Below are 23,840 nucleotides of genomic sequence, written 5' to 3'. Positions count from 1 at the left end.
CATATTGTGGGGCAATCGAGTTGTAATGCCTAAGAAAGGGAGAGAGAAGTTTGTGCGTGAGTTACACAGCACACATCCTGGTATAGTGATGATGAAGGCCATCGCCAGGTCCCATGTATGGTGACCAGGAATTGATTCTGAGCTGGGAGCATGTGTGCATCAGTGCAACACTTGCATGCAGCTCAGCAAAGCACCAGCAGAATCGCCGCTGAGTCTGTGGTCATGGCCATCCAAACCTTGGTCCAGGATCCATGTAGATTTTGCAGGTCCCTTCCTGGGCAAGATGTTTTTAATGGTGATGGACGCTTATTCGAAGTGGATAGAATGCATAATCATGTCATCCAGTACGTCCACGTCAACCATGTAGAATCTCAATGTCATGTTCACGACACATGGTCTGCCTGACATAGTGGTGAACGACAATGGGTCGTGCTTCACCAGTCAGGAGTTTTAGGAGTTTGTAAAACTTAACAGCATAAAACATGTAAGGTCAGCACCGTTCAAGCCTGCAGCCAACGGGCAAGCAGAATGTGCAGTACAAATTATCAAGCAAAGCATGAGGAGAGTAACTCAAGGGTCACTGCAAAACTACTTGTCTTGCATACTACTGAGTTACAGGACAAGACCCCACACACTCACAGGGGTCTCGCCTGCTGAACTCATGAAGAAAAGAGGTCTTAAGACCAAGTTATCTCTTGTACACCTGGATTTAAGTAATCATGTTGAATACAGAAGACATGTCAATAAGGGTACCACGATCGCGCAACTGTTGTCACGCAAGATTTCTGTTAATGATCCTGTATATGTGTTGAATCGTGGTCAGGGTTCCAAATGGATCGCTGGTACGGTCATGGCCAAGGAGGGCAACAGAGTATTCGTTATTAAGCTCAAGAATGGGTAAACTTGCAGGAAACACATGGATCAAACAAAGCTGAGGCACACAGATGAGCCAGAGCAGTCGGACGAAGAAACCATCGACAACCAACCAACCTACCAGCAGCCTTCAGTGGACTCGAGGGTCATCAGTGAACCTGGAATTTCCATCACGGACTTGTTCAATAAAAATAGACTTGCAATTCCTGACAAGGCCACTGCCGCCCTCAACAAGTCAGCCATCCAGCCACCAGCCACCAGCCACAACAGACTCCGCACATAGAAAATAGGTGCAGGAGTAGGCCATTCGGCCCTTCGAGCCTGCACCACCATTCAATAAGATCATGGCTGATCATCACCTCTGTACCCCTTTCCTGCTTTCTCTCCATACCCCTTGATCCCTTTAGCCGTAAGGGCCATATCTAACTTCCTCTTGAATATATCCAACGAACTGGCATCAACAACTCTCTGTGGTAGAGAATTCCACAGGTTAACAACTCTGAGTGAAGAAGTTTCTCCTCATCTCGGTCCTAAATGGCTTACTCCTTATCCTTAGACTGTCCCCCCAGGTTCTGGACTTCCCCAACATCTGGAACATTCTTCCTGCATCTAATCTGTTCAGTTCCGTCAAAATTTTATATGTTTCTATGAGATCCCCTTTCATCCTTCTAAACTCCAGTGAATACATTCACCCAAGGCCGGAATCAAACTGAGATGGTCAACCCGGGAGCGTAAAGCACCGGACCATCTCAACCTGTGAAAGATTGTCATAAGATCTCAGAGGGGAATATTGTCATGTATGTACGTGCTGTTTGTAGCCACCTGATGGCGTCATTGTTGGAGGCCACTGAGCAGCACGCACATGGTGCTGCTCTGGTATAAAAGGCCAGCCATTTTGTGAGTCAAGCACTTTGGGCCTAAATAAAGCAGAAGCAAGGTTGTACCTTGCTTAGTTAAACAGTATTCAGTTTGAACCTTTATTGCATACATAACACTCGATGCCTTGTTGTTCTTGAGCTGACGGATGGCCTTTTGTACCTCATGCAGAATTGGGATTTTGCTGAGATGATGGCGGGTAGCATGCTGCGGGATAGAGTCGAGGACACTCGTGACAAAGGCGGAGTCTCAGTTAAGGAGATCTTCGAAGTGTTCCTTCCAGCGGATCCTGACTGCCTCGGTGTCCTTGTTGAGTGTCTCCCCATTCTTGGCTAGCAGTGGGGTGGGGCCTTGGGTGCTTGGGCCGTAGGTGGACTTGACTGCGGTGAAGAATCCTCGCACATCATGGTTGTCGGCCAGCTGCTGGATCTCCTGTGCTTTCTCCACCCACCATCTATTCTTTAGGTCCCGGGTTTTTTGTTGGACCTCGGCCTTAAGCCGTCTGTAAAGCTGCTTTGCTGCTCCCGAGTTGGGTTGTTATAGGTTCACAAATGCCCTGCGCATTAGCTCTTGGATCTCCTGGTCATTCTCATCAAACCAGTCCTGGTGTTTCCTGGTTGAGTGACCGAGCGTCTCTTCGCAGGCACTGGTTATGGTGGCCTGGAGGACAGACCAAACGCTGTGGGCATTCTGCGTCTCAGGGTCATCAAGGGTCATCAAACTTCTGAATCTGTATACTGCATTAAAACTTGTCTTAGAAAAGTACAATTTAGTTCCTATTAACAGGAGTCCTCTGTCCCCCGAAAAGTGAATAAATGTAGGAATTATGGAGCCATTTGAAATACATTGAAGCAACGTTCAAAGATTCAATATACTTCTCTTGTATTAAGGAAAACAAAACTAACAATAGAAAATGCTGCAAAATACACATGGGACCCAGGGGTCTGTCAAAATGTGTAAAGAGAAAAGACAGATTCATATTTTGGATTTACATTTTTCCATCAAAACTGGAAACTGGAAGATAAGTGAGCTGAATAAAACACTGGGGAGCCAACAACAGATAGAATCACAAAGAACAAAGAAAGACTTGCATTTATATAATGCCTTTCTGTGCTGTACATTCTATGTCATTTTATGAAATAGCTAAATAAGTTGATGAAAAGACATGAGAAAGATATATGCAAGTAAAGCAAGAAAATTGATGAAATAGAAAGGACAAAATTGAAAACAGTAAATATGAAATAAAAACAGAAATGAGCTAGCACCCAAAGAGAGAAAAGAATGACTAATACCCTAATGCAGAACCCCGTCGCTCTCACACCTCCCAAACATTGTTATCATGAAAAGTCCACACCAAAATGCTAATCTGCCTCCCTTGGCCCGGATGCCCACAAGCCCACCATGCATCTCCAACACTCCCTGCTTCAAGAAAATGAAGGTGATGGGGGAAGGTCTGAAGATGCTAAAGTTAGTGTGCAAACTAGAAGGCTGCAGAGTTCCCAGGAGGAAGATGCGATACAAAGGTCCATTTTCCGCTTGTGCGCTCCTGATGCGGAGCCTTGCCTACCGGAAGCACACATTGGGGAAACTGCCCCTATGCAGTCCACTCTTTTTAACTCGATAATTTTAGTGGATAGCAAATCATGAGCTGCATGAATGCGATTTCCCAATATGCGCCACTTACGGTGCTGATTTTCATTGGAACCATATAGGAGGTTTGGAAGGACAAACACTTCTTCTACATGCCCCACAAATGTTGCACCAGCACTTTGGAGATGACTTAGAATGTCCCAGGAATTCCAGTGTGGTGCCTCGATAGACCCAGTTGTAGGTCCTGTTATAAGCCTAGTAAAAATCCCAAGAGTGAATAGACCAATGGTAATTGACCTCTCTGTTTCAGTGTGGTCCTGCCATTCAGCTGAGCTTTTTGTTTGGCTCAAATTGGACCTCGAGCTCAGAGTTCTGCCCATCCTTATTATTTAAATGATCTAGTCACCAGGAATTTGCTGGCGTGATAGAGGAAGGAGGAAGAGAAACTGCAACCTAGACCGCCTCTTTCTGCCAGGGCACTGAGATCTGCTCATTGAAAAGCTCTTCCACTAACGTCAACTGGAACTCCCCATTCATCGGCAGTTTCACACTCCTAATTTTCCTCACTCAATAACCATTACAGTGCCCTCTTTCTGTCATCACTTATTGGCACCTCCCTCATTTAACTGCTGATATAAAACTAACACCAAATGCAAAATCAAATCAAAATTTATCAAATGAGTCATTACATAATGAATTGAAGATGAAACTAATCACTCTTGTGCATTCCCTTAGTGCCTGTCTTTCCTGTACCTTTTCCTATCTTGGTGTTTCCCCAGTGGCTGGAGCTTTGGAGGTGGAAGGCTGCATTGGCTGCAATTCAGGAGATTGCAGCTGGATTGGAGGGCGACTTCGAGCAGCTGTGGGACTGGAGCAATGATGGGTGAAATACGGCCCATGGACTCTATGCGACCCGCTAGATGGGACAGAAATAAAATGCAAGCTGGAGTTCGAGCTGCACATTAGTCTATCCACTTTCACTTCTCGTGGGTCAGAGGCAGACCCGAACTGCACCCAAGAAAAAAATCATAGTAATAATTAATTCAAATTAATAATTTACAAAAGCAATTTTCTCCGGCCTGATCTTAAAAGGATCCATTCTGCGATTCTGGGCCCCAATGTTGGATGTCTGTACCCAGAATGCACTGCATATTCAAATATACCCTGCCATTTTAAAGTCAAGTCATGGCTGCTCATCTCGATGACTCTTTTAACGACAAAGGAGACCGTCGTTACGTCTTTCTTCTCCCAGTACCCAGAATACGACGGCAGGGGAGTTCTCGTCGCAGCCTTAGACATGGGAGTGGATCCCAGAGCTCCAGGTAACGTGATTGTAGTTCAGGCCTTGTGAAGCCTCAGGCTCCCGTACTCAGCAGACTAAAAAGAGAATACCTCTCGTGTTTAAGGCCCTGCAGATTCGAGCCACATAAACTTTCAGTACAAAATGTAATCGATCAATCATTTCATTCATTTAATAACAGAAGATTTTACTATTTTGTGCATTTAAGGATAGTATCTGACTACTAACTGAATTTATGTTTATGCAATTTTTATGTTCATGCAATGTTTCTTCAAATCTTTGGGGGCAATGTCCATTCTATTTATCGTGCTTCCGCTCTGACCTGTTATTCCTTTCACAACAAAGGCAGGATCTCCCAATTCATCAATTTCCACCCCACTTGCCTCCACGTTCACCAGACCATTTTCTGCCATCTGCAACATAATCCCATCACCAAGCATACCTTTCATGTTTATTGGTAAGGCCTGTTCCCTCTGGGATACCATTGTTCATTCTTCTACCACCCTGATTTCCAGCTGCCCTTCTCCTAGTGCTTTCTAGTGCAATCATAGCAGATTCATTCACTTCTTGTCACAAGCTCTGACCCGGGCCCCAAACATCTATTTCATTTGAAAGTCATTTCTATGCACTTCCTCCAGTCTTGTGTACATTTCAGATTTCTAGCATTTGCAGTTTTTCTTTTTATCTAGTTTCTACTGTCTTCACTGTTCATAGTGTAATCTTTCCCACATTGGGGAAACCAAACACAGATTGAGTGAATAAAGCAGCGTTCCTAGTGCTCAGCATTGTCGAGACACACATGAAGGGGAATAGGTCAAAAAATATAATCTCATCATTTGTGTTGCATTTCAATATGTTGGCTCTTGTTGAGGATGACATAGTCTATGTTCCCCGTCAATTCTGATGGAACATTTTGGAGGTGCTGGGGGACTCCCTGAGTGACCCCCAGAGTGACCCCCTGAGCGATCTGCCATCACACTTATAATTACACTGGGGAGCTGGTGTAACTCCAGCAGAAAATCCTGTCCCTGTTGTATAATAGCAACATTATCTGTTTTAAATACAAATTTCAAGTATTTTGGAATATAAGAAAAAAAGACCAAGTGCACGAAGAGAAACAAACTAAGGAATTGCCAGTAAAACTAAGGGGTCAAGTTTTCGGGCCGCGCCTAGAACGGCACAGCCCCACGAGCCATGTCTGATTTCCGCGCTCAAAACCACACCGAAAACTTACCTCGGTATTCTCCACTCTCCCAGGTCGATCCAGGCTGTGGGGGGCGGAGCCAGGTCCCTGCGCTGTAAACCGTGCTGGGACCTCTGCACAGGCACGCTACAGTGTGCACGCATGTGCAGTAGCTCCAGGCGCCCGAAACTATGTGGGAGGGGCCCAAAGCATGCCGCCCCTAGCCCTGGCCGAATGGGCTTACTGGGGCGGCGAAGATCGGACTGCACCTCCCTCTTCCAGCTCCTGCTGTGGCTGTGGCTCCGGCTCCTCCCCTGTTCAGCTCACGCTCCCTCTGGCTCTCTCCCGCCACCCCCCCCACCCTGCTCTGCTCCCTCTTCATGTCTTCGGCGGGGCCCGCCTGCCCGGCATCTTGCAGGGGACGGGCCCCGTCCGAAGTCTTCGGCCCGGCTTCTTCTTGTTGGCCAGGCCTGTTCAGCCTCCCCCCTCTCCTTCTCCCCCCCTCCTCCCTCTTCTCTCTTCTCCCTCCCTCTCCTCTCCCTCCCCCTCCCCCCTCCCCCTCCCCTCCCTCCCTCTCCTCCTCCCCTCCCTCCCTCTCCTCCTCCCCGCCTCCTCCTCCCCCTCCCCTCCCTCCCTCTCCTCCTCCCCCCTCCCTCCCTCCTCCTCCCTCTCCTCCTCCTCCCCTCCCCCTCCTCCTCCTCCCCTCCCTCTCCTCCTCCCCTCCCCTCTCTCCTCCTCCTCCTTCCCCCTCCCTTCCTCTCTCCTCCCCCCTCTCCCTCTCTTCTTCCCCCCCCCCACCTCGCTGTCAGAAACACATAGACACTGACAAACAGAGAGAGAGACACAGACAGACAGACACACTGGGGGGGGGGCCCGTCCCAGCACGCTGTTGGGGGGCTCCCGGTGCTGCAATTGGTGAGTAGAAACTTAATTTTTTATTTATTGATTTTTAATGTTTTTTATTTTTAATTTTTTTTTGCATTTATTTATTGGTTGATTTATTGATTTATTTATCATTTATTATTGATGATGGCTCTTTATTTGTAAAAGTGATGTGTTTCATGTTTGAAACCTTCCCTTCACCCCCATCCCACCCCCCCCAAACACATCTCTCTTCCTTACGCCTGATTTTCTAAGTGTAGGCAAGGTTTTTCTGAGCGTACAAAAATCTATACTTACTCCATTCTAAGTTAGTTTGGAGTAAGTTTCCACTGCCTAAACTTTCAAAACAGGCCGGACACGCCCCCTTTTGGAAAAAAAAATCTGTTCCAAAATGAAACTGTTCTAACTGACGAGAACTGGAGCAAACTAAATGCCGAGAATTGCAATTTCTAAGATACTCCATTCTAAACCAGTTGCTCCAAAAAAATAGGAGCAACTCAGGCCGAAACTTGACCCCTAAGAGTGGAATCTTTTGCAGGCTGATTTACTAATGTATATAACCTTGCAATAAGGTCAGCTCCCTCATTAGTATATTTCTTTTTAGCGTGCCCTGCTTTAAACTATCTTCAATTATGTTAGTGCCTCAACACAGTCTATTACAGAGAATATCTTTGCTGCTGAATTCCACTGTTTAATTCCACGTGATGGTGACTTTATTGCTTAGAATTGCCTCCTGTACACACAACAAATTTTTGTTTTAATGGATTTACATGCAATAACGAAAATTATTTCATATTTTGTTTTCTCATGTTATTTGTACATAATACATTGGAGATACCTTTTGGTTACTGTAGTTATTCAATTTTATACAGTAATTGGAATTGTAACTCCGACTCAAGAATAATGAATTTATGAGCATGTTAAATCTGAGTAGGTGTACATTTTGTCTAAATATGGTATTAATATTTTCACTGTATATGGGCTGTTTTCCTATAATAGTTATATTTTTAGAGTTGAATTTTTAGTGTATGCAGAGCAGTGTCTATCACAATCTCGTGACAACAACCTACACCATTACTATGGCAGATTCTCATGTAGCACCTCACTGGAAGAGCAAGTTTTGTTGCACAAAATGTAATTTGTACTCTGAAACTTATAGTAATTCCCTCACCCCCAATTTTTAAAATGTGTTTTATTGTCTTTCCTCTTCAGGTCTCTTTGCATCACACAACATTCCCTGGTAAAAGGTCAGGCAGGTCATCTGTTCAAGGGCCTCCATATATAGCATTTATAACGAGCCAAAAGTGACTCACTTTCCATTTACCCTTTCCCCCCTCGATTCACTGCGTGAGGGTCCAGCCTTGGCTTGGTGTCAACTCTTGGTGGTGCTGCTGAGATTCTTCCAGTGTACTTACCTGGTTTCAAATAAATCTGCCTGGATATTATGCATGATCTTACTATTTTATTTCATTAAGAACCATGATGAAATGTTTAAATGCCACTTTCTGGGCTATACAAGAGTAATAAAAGCCTCTGATATTTAAACCACTGGTGAGTTTTATGTCAGTTCATTCATCTCTGTTTGCTTACTGAAATGATTCTAATTGTTGATGGCAATGTCTGCTTCAAATGGCAGGCCAGATCATATTTCATCTTGTAGGAGGTGATGTTTGTCGACTCCTATCAGTTCTTTTGGATCACTGGTTAAGACCCTTAGTAGATAAAAGGAAGTGCATCTTTAAATGGCACAGAATTGTGGACAAGCACCTGTAGAATCATAGCTTGTTAATTTGCAATTCCTAACAAAAGCGAGGCTTTGGTCAATGATCCTTCCACTAAGCCAGTTGCGGATACAAATCATTTAAACAGTTCAATTTCTTGTGTTGATGATAAATCCGCTGAACTACCAAATGTAGTGGATCATGAATATTTAGGCATAGTTTCAACATAGCTGTCTTGTGCTTTTGCTGAAAGCATTTTCTTTGAAGCCTTTACAACCCTTCTAACACAAATGACAGTTACGTCATATACAAAGAGGGCCTCCGGGGAATGTCAAGCTTGCGAATAACAACTGACAGTAACAGTGATATGTCTTCCTCTTCAGAGGATTAATCATCTGCTTTTTTTCTACACAGTCTCGCTATTTGCTTTTATGGGCGTTTCATTTTTTCTTCTGGCATTTTGTTCTTAGAATACTGCCAAACATTACTGTCTTCTTCCAAATTAGGCATTATTTCCAGGATCTGATGTGTGCTGTTCCCCCTCTCCTCCCCTCCCCCATTCTTTAAAGTGAGAGGGAGTGGTGACCCCGCATTGGATTCACTCCTTGAAAGATTCCCACTCTCCTCCAGGTCAAAGCACAACACAAAAAAAATCCAAAGCAAGCTGATAGTCACCAGATGGAGAGTAGGATTGTGAAGAGATATCAAGAATAGAGATTGATCCTCACAGCTACTATACACAACAATATGCATGGGGGCTGACTCAAGCTCATTCATCAGACATACTGTAACCCACCCATGAAGAATCATAGAATGAGACAGCACAGAAGGAGGCCATTCAGCCCATCATGCGTGTGCTGGATCTTTGAAACAGCTCTCCAATTGGTCCCAATCTTTCCCCAAAGCTATGCAAATTATTCCACTTGAAGTATTTATCCAATTGCCTTTTGAAAGTTGCTATTAAATCTGCTTCCTATCAGGCAGTGCATTCCAGATCACAACAACCCGCTGCGTAATTTTCCTTTCCTCATGTCGCCTTTTAATCTTTTGCCAATTACTTTAAATCTGTATCCTCTGGTTACCGACCCTTCTGCCACTGGAAACAGTTTCTCCTTATTTACTCTATCAAAACTCTTCATGAGTTTGAACATTCTATCAATTCTCCCCTTAACCTTCTCTGCTCTAAGGAGAACATCCCAGTTTCTCTGATCTCTTCACGTAACTGAAGCCGTTCGTTCCTGGTACCATTCTAGTAAATCTCTGCAAGGCCACATCTTCCTCAGGTGCGGTGCCCAGAATTGGACATAATACTTCAGCTGGGGCATAACCAGTGTTTTATAAATGTTTAGCATAACTTCCTTGCTTTTGTACTCTATGCCTCTATTTATAAAGACAAGGATCCATATGCCTTTTTAACAGCCTTCTCAACTTGCCCTGTCACCTTCAAAGACATGTGTACATAAACCCCCAGGTCTCTCTGTTCGTCCAACCCCTTTAAAATTATACCATTTCGTTTCTATTGCCATTCTTCCTACTAAAATACATGACCTTACACTTCTCTGCATTAAATTTCATCTGCCATGTGTCTGCCCATTTCACCAGTCCAGCTATGTCCTCCTGAAGTTTGTTACTATCTTCCGCACTGTTTACTACATTTCCGAGTTTCGTGTTATCATAGAATTTTTCTTTTAGAATCATAGGGCTAAAATTTCCCCAAAGCCTGCCAGCGCCCGATTGCCGCCCAAAAAACCACTAAGGCTGTGAAGATTATTGTTGGCGAAAACTTCCCGAAAAAAAATATTTGTCCAGCGAAAAATATGGGCCTTGCACCCCCAATCTGGGCCAAAAAGTGCAATTTCGGCTAGATTGGGCGGTGCCTAAAGAAAATGGGCGAAAAATTAAAAAATCTATAAAAATTTATATCGAGGCTGCGGGTTGGGCCTAACACCAAAAAAAGAATAAAAATAATTTCAAAAAAAACCTAACTAAAAAATCCAAAAAACATTTCCAAGACATTTTAAAATTAAATCACTCCCAACAGATTTTGAAAATAAATAGTAAAAAACCAAACACTTACCTTTTCCTTGCAGACCTACTTACCTCCCGCCCTGCTCCGCTGATCCTTGTGGGCGTTTTAACATTTTTGTTTCATATTTACCTACGGGTCCCCGCTCAGCCAAAGATCGCACCAGGGCGATCTGAACGTTGCATACCGGCAGTCCGCTCCCCAGCGGTACTTCAAAACCACCGGCGTGCCTTGGCTGGGGACTTTTTCGCTGACCCGGTTCTCCGCCAAAACGGCCAATACTGCCGAGAAACCTGGCAGTGAACGAGTGCAAATTCTAGTCCATTGAAATTTACAGCACGGAAGGAAACCATTTTGGCCCATCGTGTCCGTGCCGGTCGACAAACAGCTATCCAACCTAATCCCACTTTCCAGCTTTTGGTCAGTAGCCCTGCAGGTTACAGCACTTCAAGTGCACATCCAAGCACCCTTTAAATGTGGTGAAGGTTTCTGCCTCTACCACCCTTTCAAGCAATGAGTTCCAGACCTCTACCACCCTCTGGGTGAAAACATTTCCCCTCATATCTCCTCTAAACCTCTTACCAATTACTTTAAATAGATGTCCCCTGGTTGTTATCCCCTCTGCTAAGGGAAACAGGTCCTTCCTATGCACTCTATGTAGGCCCCTCATAATTTTATACACTTCAATATAAGGTCACTCCCTCACCCTCCTCTGTTTCAAGGAAAACAAACCCAGCCTATTCAATTTTTCCTCATAGCTAAAATTTTCCAGACCAGGCAACATCCTCAGAAATCTCCTCTGTACCCTTTCCAGTGCAATCACATCTTTCCTGTAATGAGGTGACCAGAACTGCATGCAGTACCCTAGCTGTGGCCTAACCAGTGTTTTATACAGTTCGAGCATAACCTCCCTGCTCTTGTATTCTATGCCTCGGCTAATAAAGACAAGTATTCCATATGCCTTCTTCACCACCTTATCTACCTGGCCTGCTACCTTCAGGGATCTGTAGACCTGCACTTCAAGGTCCCTTTGTTCCGCTACACTTCTCAGTGTCCTACCATTTAATGTGTATTCCCTTTCTGATACGTCCTTACTACACAGTATAAATGCACATGAGGCCCATGCTTGAGAGAAGGTCAGTCTGTGACCTGTCCTTTATTCCTTAGCACTCAAGTGATGAAGGTGGTGGAGCTTCCCCTTTTATACCTGAAGGTCCAGGTTAGGAGTGTCTCCCACCTAGTGGTCAGTGTTCTCACGGTGTACAACTTAGGTCAGTTTATACATGGGTTACAATGCTGGTTGAATACATGACACTTTCCTTGTTAGCCCTCCCCAAATGCATTACCGCACATGTCTCCGGATTGAATTCCATTTGCCACTGTTCTGCCCACCTGACCAGTTCATTGATACCCTCCTGCATTCTGCAGCTTTCTTCTTCATTATCAACTACACAGCCTATTTTTGTATGATCTGCAAACTTCTTAATCATACACTCTACGTTTAAGTCCAAATCATTGATATATACCACAAAAAGCAAGGGACCTAGTACTGATCCCTGCAGAACTCCATTGGAAATATCCTTCCAGTCACAAAAATGTCCATCAACCATTACCCTTTGCTTCCTGCCTCTATGTCAACTTTGGATCCAACTTGCCGCTTTGCCCTCAATCTCATGGGCTTTTACTTTCGTAACTAGTCTGGCATGTGGGACCTTATTAAAAGCCTTGCTAAAATCCATATAAACCACATCAAACACACTACCCTCATCGATCCTTCCATTTACCTCTTCAAAAAATTCAATCAGGTTAGTCAGTCACGATCTTTCCCGAACAAGTCCCATGCTGGTTGGCCTTGATTAATCCGCGCCTTTCTAAATTAAAGTTTATCCTGCCCTCAGAAATTTTTCCAATAATTTGACCACCACCGAGGTTAAGCTGACTGGCCTGTAATTACTCAGCCTATCCCTTCCTCCCTTTTTAAACAATGGTACAACATTAGCAGTCCTCTAGTTCTCTGGCACCACATCTGCAGCCAGGGAGGATTGTAAAATGATTGTCAGAGCCTCTGTTATTTCCTCCTTTGCTTCTCTTAATAGCCTGGGATACATTTCATCTGGGCCCAGGGATTTATCCACTTTCAAAGCTGCTAAGCCCCTTAATACTTCCTCTCTCACTATGTTTATTTATCTAATATTTCACACTCCTCCTCCCTGATTGCAATGTCTGCATCGCCCCTTCCTTTTATGAAAACAGGCGCAAATTATTCATTCAGAATCATACTCACATCTTCTGCCTCCACACACAGATTACCTTTTTGGTCTCTAATAGGCCCCACTCTTTCTCTAGTTATCCTCTTGCTCTTAATATATTTATAAAACATCTTTGGGTTTTCCGTGATTTAACTTGCCATCTTTTTTTCATGCTCTCTCTTTGCATTCCTAAAGTCCTTTTTAATTGCACCCCTGCACTTTCTATACTCCTCTAGATTGTCGTATCGAGCCCATGGTATCTGTCATAAGCCGTCCTTTTTTCTTTATCCTACCCTGTATGTCCATTGACATCCAGGGGGCTTGAGTTTTGTTATTCCCACCCTTTTTCTCTAAGGGAACTTACTTGCAGGGCAGTAATCCCTCAGGATCTCCTCCTTGAATGCCTCCCACTGCTCTGACACTGATTTACCATCAAGTAGCTGTTTCCAGTCCACTTTGGCGAAATCACCTCTCAGCTTAGTAAAATTGGCTTTTCCCCAATTGAGAACTTTTATTCCTGGTTTATCTTTGTCCTTTTCCATAACTACCCTAAATCTAACTGAATTTTGATCACTAGCACCAAAATGCTCTCCCACTGATACCCCTTCCACCTGCCCAGCTTCATTCCCTAAAACTAAGTCCAGAACCGCCCTCGCCCTTGTTGGGCTTGCTACATACTGGCTAAAAAAGTTCTCCTGAATGCATTTTAGGAATTTTGCACCCTCTATACCTTTCACACTCATTTTATCCCAGTTAATATTAGGGTAGTTGAAATCCCCTACTATTACTGCCCTGTAGTTTTTGCACTTCTCAGAAATTTGTCTACATATTTGCTCTTCTATCTCCCTCTGACTGTTTGGGGGTCTAATGTACACCCCAGCAGTGTGATCACCACTTTTGTATTTTTCAATTCGACCCATACGGCCTCATTTGATGATCCTTCCAATATATCATCCCTTCTCACAGCTGTAATTGTTTCTTTAATCAATACTGCGACCCCCCTTTCTATCCCATCTGAAAATCCTGCAATCAGGAATGTTGAGCTGCCATACCTGCCCTTCTTTCAGCCAAGTTTCTGTAAAAAGCTATAATGTCATACTCCCAAGTGTCTATCTATGCTCTCAGCTCATCTGCCTTATTCCCTATACACCTTGCATTGGAGAATATACCATTTAGCACTGCCAAACTTCCTTGTTGTCTATTTTCGAGCCCTTGTTTGCTCTGTCTTTGAAATTTACTTTCTACTTTTCTGCTTTCTACTTACAGCTTTGCTTCTCTCCCTACTGAATCTATTCTCAGGTTCCCATCCCCCTGCCAAGCTAGTTTAAACCTTCCCAAACAGCACTAGCAAGCACCCTCACGAGGATATTAGCTCTGGCTCTGTTGAGGTGCAACCTGTCTGGCTTGTACAGATCCCATCTGCCCCAGAAACGGTCCCAATGCCTCAGGAATCTAAAGCCCTCCCTCCTGCACCATCTCTCCAGCCACGCATTCATCTGTCCTATCCTCCTTCTATTTCTGTACTCACTAGCACGTAGCACTGGGAATAATCCGGAGATTACTATGTTTAAGGTCGTGCTTTTTAATCTCCTAGCTTCCTAAAATCTGCCTGCAGGACCTCATCCCTCTTCCTACCTATGTCATTGGTACCGATATGGACCACGACCTCTGGCTGTTCACCCTCTCCCCCCCCAGAATGCCCTGCAGCTGCTCAGTGACATCCTTGACCCTGGCACCAGGGAGGCAATATACAATCCTGAAATCACGTCTGCGGCTGCAGAAACGCCTGCAAACTTTGAAATTATGCCCTGTATACCCAAGTCCAGGTCCTTAATATATATCAGAAAGAGCAGTGGTCCCAACACCGATCCCTGGGGATGCCATTGGACACTTCCCACCAGTCTGAAAAACAACCGTTCAACACTGCACTCTGCTATCTGTCCCTTAGCCAATTTTGTATCCATGCAGCCACTGCCCCTTTAATCCCATGGGCTTCAATTTTGTTAACAAGTCTATTATGTAGTACTTAATCAAATGGTTGCGGGAAAGGCTGTGGCCAGGAAAACATACTACTGTATAATTTCTGGTCATGCCACCTCTATCCAGCTGTTCTAAGCTGTAGTCGAGGCAGTCCAAAGACCACAACTGACCTTAGAATCCCTGTGGGCCCAGCCCGATGCCTGCTAGACATACTTACTGGAGACTGAGTTCCTCCTCATAACAGTTTAGCTGCAAAAAAGATATAAGCTTTATGTGGCAAACTGCAATCATCCTCACAACAAACATGGGTAAAGCAGCCTTCGTCCCTTCACAATTTTCAGGTTTCTGTACATTCTCTCAAGGGCAGTGTCACCAGTCATTCCCGTAAGGAAACCTTTTGTCGCCTACGATCTGGAGCGCAATTCTTCCTGTCTAATATCTAATTAAACAATAACATGCCCCAGATATCATAACAGAGAACCCTTACTCCATACACTGGCTACTGAAATACAACATGTGCCGCCAAGTGTCTTCTCCAATAATGGAAGGCAGACTGAAATAGCACTTACTGAGCTGAGACTCGCGTCCCGATTTTAATCCTACCTGTCCATCGGGAATGTTGACCAGTTAAAATCATGGAAATTAACTTACCACCTTGTTCCCGCTATAAACTCCGCATTCACAATTTATCTGTGCCACTGACTGAGGTTGGAAATGCACCTGCTGGAAACCAGTGGGTGCCTGAAGAATAGATTCAAGTCGGGCTCCCATGATGTCATTGGGACTCCGATGCTATTTTAACCAGCCGCCCAGTGGCCATCCCATTCAGTAAAATTCATGGGATTGGCTTCAGAAACTGACTGATATGACTGGAAGAACTATTTAATGGGGCACTCACCTGCAGTCATTTGGATCATCAGGATGTCTGTGCTTTTGGGATTGCCAAGGCATTTCAGAGCTTGAAGATTGCTTCTTTTGATTTGTTTGCCTTACTCCCCTGACTAGGTATTTTCAGCTTATCACTTTTGTTTCTTTATTGTGGATGAAGGAATGGTTGGAGTAAGAGGAGCAGCCTCAGCAACAAGGACATACAGCAGCTTGGAGGGAAGGGCAGCTCGTAGAAGGCTTTACTCAGCATTCAGGGTCTTTAAGCCAAGTCACTTTCCTGAGACCTGGTTAAATGAAGCCCCCAATCTCAAAATGCCTGATGTGCATAACTCTGGCAGGCACACAAATTGTCATGGCTTACTGCTCCATCTCGCTTACGATCAGGAGGTTGGCTGAAATAAAAACAGAAAATGCTGGAAACTCTCAGCAGGTCAGGCAGCATCTGTGGAGAAAGAAACAGAGTTAACGAATCCCACTGGTAGACACGTTCCTGTGGCAAACGTTGGCATAGAGCCCTTCCAAGTCCCCTTCAGAAAGTGGTAATGAAGCTCCCACCTGGTCCCAGCCGGAGTACTGGCCGCCTAAATCGTGGCCCACACAGAAATTGCAGTGGGTGGGCTTCCGACAGTAACTTGTCACTGTATTTTCCCAATCTGCATCTTACTACTGCCCCATTTCATGCCCAAAAGGGGGGGAAGGGAAATTAAAAATCAGTCCACAGAATTTTACAGCACAGAAGGAGATCTTTTAATCCATCACGTGAGCAGAGAATAAAAACAGAAAATATTGTTTGTTTGATCACACTATATACAGGTCGGCTGCTGTGTTTACCAATACAAAAGCTATACTCCAACAGTAATTTATTTGCTGTGAAGCAGTTTGGAACATCCTGAAGACAGGAAAGGTGCTATATAAACACAAGTCATTTCTTGTGAACTGGTAACTACAATAATCTTAACCATTCTACGCTCACAAAACAAAACTAGCTCACCGTCACATCTAACGCTCTGCCAGAGTTTATGCCAAATGCGGGATAGCTGGATTGAAGGCATACTCATTTAACAAACTTAAATAAACAATTTTTATTTTGAAGTGGCTTCAAGAGGAATAAGGGTGAGTCAATATCATTGAAAGGAAACCTTAGAACCAAGTTCTGATGAAAGGTGATACTTAAACATTTATCAGTCTTTTCCTCTCTGAGACACTAATCGATCTACTGTGCCTTTCAAACACTTTCTATTCTTTAAGTCTGGAAACACATTATCCTAGGAATGAGTGTTGGTGAGAATAGTAGCTGAATACATTGCATTTGAACTATATACCTTTGTAAATGAGGCATTGATCCATTTAAAGTAAATGGTTTAATGCTTCTGTTAAAATAATGGACACAGGAATGCCATGCTGTGTTCATCTACTATCACCAAAAGCAATTTCTAACCTAATTGCTCTTTTGACCCTGTCAAAAGCTTTATATTTAAGTACTGAAAATAAATCAGTGCACAATGTAATCATTAAACAAGCTTAAAGTACATGAAATTGTGGTTTACAGGAACAGGCATGGGGTACTGAATTTTGTGCCTTCAGGTAGAGTTAACTCTTTAGCTCCAATCTGGCATTTTAAATCTATTATACTCTTACTGATTATGAATGTTAATCCTCATATTTCCCTGTCAATATTGCCTGCTCTAGTATAAATAGTGTAGGCTTTGTCCCTGGTTACCTCACAGTAACAAATAGACCGCCACCATGAGTATATAAACAAACTGAAAACAGCTTTGAATGTTATAGAGCATCGCTAGGTGGTACAAGTCACCTACAACAACAACTTGCCTTTTTATTGCGCCTTCAACATAACAAAACATCCAAAGGCCCTTCACTGGAGCGTTAACAAAAATATTTAACACCGAACCACATCAGAAGATATTAGGACAGGACTTGGTCACAGAGGTATTGTCTTAAAGAAGGTGAGAGAGAGGTAGAGAGGTGGAGAGGCTTAGGGTGGAAATTCCAGAGCCTAGGGCCCAGGCAGCTGAAGGCATGGCCACCAATGGTGGAGCGATTAAAATTGGGGATGTGCAAGAGGCCAGAATTGGAGGGTTGTAGGGCTCAAGAGATTACAGAGATAGGGAGGGGTGAGGCCATGGAGGGATTTGAAAACAAGGATGGGAATTTTGAAATTGAGGCATTGCCGGACTGGGATCTATTGAAGGTCAGCAAGTGCAAGGGTGATGGATGATCAGGACTTGGTGTGAGTTAGGATACGGGCAGCAGAGTACTACCAGAGCTCAAGTTTATGGATGGTGGAAGATGGGAGGCCTGCCAGGAGTGTATTGGAATAGTCAAGTCTAGAGGTAACAAAGGCCTGGATTAGTGTTCCAGCAGCAGATAAGCGGAGGCAGGGAGGAGACAAATAGACTAACAGCGCACTTCACAGTAGTACACTAGAATAAAATCCAAAATATGGGAGCCTCGCACCAATTTTTAAAATTACAATAAAGTCATCACCACTTTATCCCCGCCTCCTACTTTATTTTCAATACCTGCCAATTCTGCAAGTGCAGTGACACAAATGTTCAGTCAAGACAGTGCATCCACGAGGCTGAGAGCTACGTGGATAGCACGTTTCAGGATGTGGTTGTAAAGTCCTGACCCTGCAGTACAGACTTACACGAGGCACATCTTGAAGTCAAGGTCACTCAGGACCTGCACCTTTATTTCACAGCTCTGGAATGCCTCACTTGCCTGAGACTTGTCTTTATATACCTGTGTTGGAAAGGTGCGCAGTGTCTCCTGCAAGTGCACCCCTGGTGGTAAGGTATGCTTGTGGTTATAGGTCATATCTAGTTACAGTCATGTATAGCATGGTAAGATACAGTTATGTACAGTGGTGTGAGATACATGACATCACCCTTCCCCAAGGTCTTATTGTCTTTATAGATTCAGTCTCTCATGTGGTCTACGCTCTCGCGTGGAGCGTCTTAGTTGTGGTTATGTTGTTGCCTTGGTGCTTGTTTTTCTTTTGGTGTGATTGCTGGTATCTCGCCTGGGCTGTCTGTTTCGTTCAGTATGATTGCTGGTATCTCGCCTGGGCTGTCTGTTGAGACGGCCCTTTCATCAAGTTGTTCCCTCTGTCTGTCCACCAGGTGTGGTGTGAGTTCCACATTGTAGTCTGCCTCTGGTTCCGCAGTGTTGTTGGTGAATCTACTTTTGACTTGGTCTACTTGCCTCCGGCAGGTTTGGCCATTGTCCATTTGTACAACCAGTAGCCTGTTTCCTTCCTTGCCTGTTACTGTCCCTGCAAGCCATTTGGGACCCCTGCCATAGCTTAGCACAAACACTTTGTCCCCTATCTCATTTCACCTCCCCCTCGAATTTCGGTCATGGTACTCAGTTAGCTTCCGGTGCTTTGCCTCAACAATTTCATGCATGTCTGGGAGGATTAACGAGGGCCTAGTCTTTAAGGTCCGTTTCATCAATAGTTGTGCGGGGGGAACCCCAGTCAACGAATGCGGACGAGATCTGTATGCCAGCAGCAGTCGCGACAGGTGGCTCTGCAGAGTGAGACCTTGGATTTTAAGCTTGCCTTGTTTAATGATTTGCACTGCTCACTCCATCTGGCCATTGGAGGCTGGCTTGAACGGTGCCGTCTTAACGTGATTTATGCCGTGGTCAACTATAAAATCTTGCAATTCTGCGCTGGTGAAGCACGGACCATTATCACTGACCAATATGTCAGGAGTTCCGTGCATTGCAAACATGGTTCTAAGGCTCTCCACAGTGGTGGAGGTGGTGCTCGAGTTTAAAATGGTGCATTCGATCCACTTTGAAAATGCATCGACGACTACGAGGAACATTTTGCCCATGAATAGGCCCGCATAGTCTACGTGCACCCACGACCACGGTTTGGTGGGCCAGGGGCTCAGGGGGGCCTCCCTGAGGGCATTGCTGAGTTGGGCACATATGGTGCACCGTCGGACACAGAGCTCCAAGTCCGCATCAATGCCAGGCCACCAGACGTGGGATTTGGCTATGGCCTTCATGAAAATGATCCCCCGGTGCTCGCGGTGGAGCTCCCGGACAAACGCCTCTCTGCCTCGCAAAGGCATGACTACTCGGCTGCCCCACATCAGGCAGTCTGCCTGTAGTGATAGTTCACGCATGCGCCTATGGAAAGGTTTGATCTCCTCGGGGCAGGCATCGCGAGCCTCTGCCCAGTCACCAGTTAAAACACATCTTTTGACTAAGGATAACGTGGAGTCGCTTCCGGTGCTTTGCCTCAACAATTTCATGCATGTCTGGGAGGATTAACGAGGGCCTAGTCTTTAAGGTCCGTTTCATCACATTTATCCACATTATACTTCATCTGCCATGCATTTGCCCACTCACCTAACCTATCCAAGTCACTCTGCAGCCTCATAGCATCCTCCTCGCAGCTCACGCTGCCACCCAACTTAGTGTCATCCGCAAATTTGGAGATACTACATTTAATCCCCTCTTCTAAATCATTAATGTACAATGTAAACACCTTGCGGTATCCCACTAGTCACTGCCTGCCATTCTGAAAAGTACCCATTTACTCCTACTCTTTGCTTCCTGTCTGACAACCAGTTCTCAATCCACATCAGCATGTGCTTTAACTTTGCACATTAATCTCCTGTGTGGGACCTTGTCGAAAGCCTTTCAAAAGTCCAAATGCACCACATCAACTGGTTCCCCCTTGTCCACGCTACTGGAAACATCCTCAAAAAATTCCAGAAGATTTGTCAAGCATGATTTCCCTTTCACAAATCCATGCTGACTTGGACCTATCATGTCAGAAAGCAGGAATGGGGTACTGAAGTTGCATGTTCAGCCATGAACTCATTGAATGGCGGTGCAGGCTCGAAGGGCCGAATGGCCTACTCCTGCACCTATTTTCTATGTTTCTATGTCACCTCTTTCCAAATGCGCTGCTATGACATCCTTAATAATTGATTCCATCATTTTACCCACTACCGATGTCAGGCTGACCGGTCTATAATTCCCTGTTTTCTCTCTCCCTCCTTTTTTAAAAAGTGGGCTTACATTGGCTACCCTCCACTCCATAGGAACTGATCCAGAGTCAATGGAATGTTGGAAAATGACTGTCAATGCATCCACTATTTCCAAGGCCACCTCCTTAAGTACTTTGGGATGCAGTCCATCAGGCCCTGGGGATTTATCGGCCTTCAATTCCATCAATTTCCCCAACACAATTTCCCGACTAATAAGGATTTCCCTCAGTTCCTCCTTCTTACTAGACCCTCTGACCCCTTTTATATCCGAAGGTTGTTTGTGTCCTCCTTGGTGCATCTTTTTGACACCATACACGCACACGAGCACCTCCTTCTCCACCATACCGTACCCACGCTCCGCCCGCGAAAGTGACCTGGAGGCATAAGCAATGGGTTGTAATTTACTCACACCATTGACATGCTGTAAAACGCACCCGACCTCGTACGCTGATGCATCACATGTAAGAACTAGCTTTTTACCTGGGTCAAAAAAAGTCAAACAACTGTTGGCACATAGAAGGTTGCGTGCCTTATTGAAGGCGCGTTCTTGGGCGTACTCCCAAAACCAATCGCACCCCTTTCTGAGTAGCACGTGGAGAGGCTCCAGGAGCGTGCTCAAGTTCTGCATAAAGTTCCCAAAGTAATTGAGTGGCCCGAGAAAGGTGCGCAGTTCCGAAACATTCCGGGGCCTGGGTGCCAGACGAATTGCTTCGGTTTTGGATTCTGTTAGGCGGATTCCATCAGCGGCAATCCTTCTGCCCAAAAATTCAACCTCGGGCGCGAGAAACAGACACTTGGATTTCTTAACTCTTAGGCCTACCCGATCCAATCGCTTTAGTACATCCTCCAAATTGCGGAGATGGGAGTCGGTGTCCCTGCCCATGATGAGTATGTCGTCTTGAAACACAACCGTCCCCGGGATGGACTTGAGCAGACTCTCCATGTTGCGCTGGAATATAGCAGCTGCCGACCTGATGCCGAATGGGCATCGATTGTACATGAAAAGGCCTCGATGTGTGTTGATGGTGGTGAGTAGTTTAGACTCTTCGGTCAGTTCTTACGTCATATACGCAGACATGAGATCTAGTTTCGAGAAAAGTTTTCCTCCAGCCAATGTGGCAAATAGGTCCTCCGCTCTGGGCAGCAGGTAATGGTCCTGTAGGGAGACTCTGTTTATGGTAGATTTGTAATCCTCACTGATTCGTACGGATCCATCAGGCTTCATGACGGGGACGATGGGACTTGCCCAGTCGCTAAATTCCACAGGTGATATAATGCCTTCCCGCAGAAGCCTGTCTAGTTCGTGTTCAATCTTTTCCCTCATCACATAAGGCACAGCTCTAGCCTTGTGATGGACCGGTCTAGCATTCTGTGTGATGTAGATTTTAACTTTAGCCCCTTTGAAGGTGCCCACACTGGCTGAAAGAGATGTTCAAATCGACTTAGAACTGTTGAGCAGGAGGTCCGTTCCTCTGATGACATGGCATGAACATCATCCCATTTCCAATTTAGTGTTGCCAGCCAACTTCTCCCCAACAGTGCTGGGAGATCTCCGGGGACAATCTACAGGGGAAGTCGGTTCACCGTCCCTTTGTGTGTGACTGAGAGCATGGCGTTGCCAAGGACTGGGACAATTTCTTTAGTATAGGTCCTTAGTTTGGTGTCGACCCTTGCGAGTTTTGGTCTGTTGCTTTTGTGCGGCCACAGCTGTTCAAATTGTTGGATGCTCATGAGAGATTGACTAGCTCCCGTGTCCAGTTCCATGTTGATGGGTATCCTGTTGAGTAGGACCCTCATCATTATTGGAGGCGTCTTGTTGTAAGAACAGTGGACATTGATCGTGTTGAACCGCTGTACCTCGGTGTCCCGGGCACTGTCCCCACCGTCTTCTGGTCCGCTTTCCGACTCTTCTGATTCGTATACCAGCCAAGCTGCTGTTTTTCTGCACATACGGGCCAGAGGCCCTGTATAGTTGCAGTTTCTGCAAATTGCATGCTGAAATCGACACCCCCTCGATGAGTGTATTTCCCCACATCTCCAGCACAGACTGCTTCCATTGTTTCCGAAGGATGAGCTGCGTCTGGCTGATCCCTCTTGAGCTTCTCTCAGTTTGTAGTTGATTGTTCGCATTGTGGGTTGATGAGGTGTGAACGGCCGTTCATGTGGCCCTTGATGGCTTCTGGCCCCACTGCCTGCTGTTGAAGGCCTGCTCTCCTGCCTTTGTCTGTGTGTGGGGCTAGCGGCTTGTTTCATGCTGTGAACCCCTTGTTCCGATGTTTCGTTAGTTGTCGTACCCGCAGAATAGATCAACCTCGTTTCTTCTTCTCCTGCCAAGAATGTCTGTGCGACCAGTGCTGCCACCTCTAGGGTCAAGTTCTTGGTCTCCATGAGCTTTCGGAATATGCCTGCGTGGCCTTTTCCTTCAATAAAAAAGTCTCTCAGTACTTCTCTCCTTAGTTCATCGGAGAACTCACATAAACTAGCCAGCCTCCGAAGTTCCGCCACAAAGTCGGGTATGCTCTGGCCCACACAGCGTCTGAGGTTGTAGAACCTGTGTCTGGCCATGTGTACGCTGCTCGCTGGCTTCAGTTGGTCTCTCACCAGTGTGCTCAACTCTTCAAATGACTTGCTTGCTGGTTTCTCGGGTGCCAGCAGGTCCTTCATTAAGGCGTATGTTTTCGAGCCACAGCTGGTCAAGAGATGGGCTCTTCTCTTGTCTGCCTTATCGTCGCCCAACCAGTCTTTGGTTACAAAGCTTTGTTGGAGCCTTTCTATAAAGTCCTCCCAATTATCTCCAGCATTGTATTTCTCATCTGAACCGTTGGTAACCATTATGTGGATTCTGTGATCCCGTAACTCGTCGCCACTGTAAAGTCCTGACCCTGCAGTACAGACTTACACGAGGCACATCTTGAAGTCAAAGTCACTCAGGACCTGCACCTTTATTTCACAGCTCTCGAGTGCCACACGTGCCTGAGACCGGCCTTTATATACCTGTGTGGGACAGGTGTGCAGTGTCTCCTGGTGGTAAGGTATGCTTGTGGTTACAGGTCATATCTAGTTACAGTCATGTATAGCATGGTAAGATACAGTTACATACAGTGGTGTGAGATACATGACAGTGGTCACCCCGCAGCTTAAAAGCATGCAGCCAGAGGAGAAGTGGGTGACCACCCAGAAGGAGGAAGAACGCTAGGCAGATAGTGCAAGAGTCCCTCCCTGAGTCTATCTCGCTTTCC

This window comes from Pristiophorus japonicus, chromosome 7 (assembly GCF_044704955.1).
Source record: "Pristiophorus japonicus isolate sPriJap1 chromosome 7, sPriJap1.hap1, whole genome shotgun sequence".
NCBI classification, from domain to species: Eukaryota; Metazoa; Chordata; class Chondrichthyes; family Pristiophoridae; genus Pristiophorus; species Pristiophorus japonicus.
The sequence above is the reverse complement of the archived record's forward strand: the minus strand, read 5'-3'. Positions refer to the sequence as shown.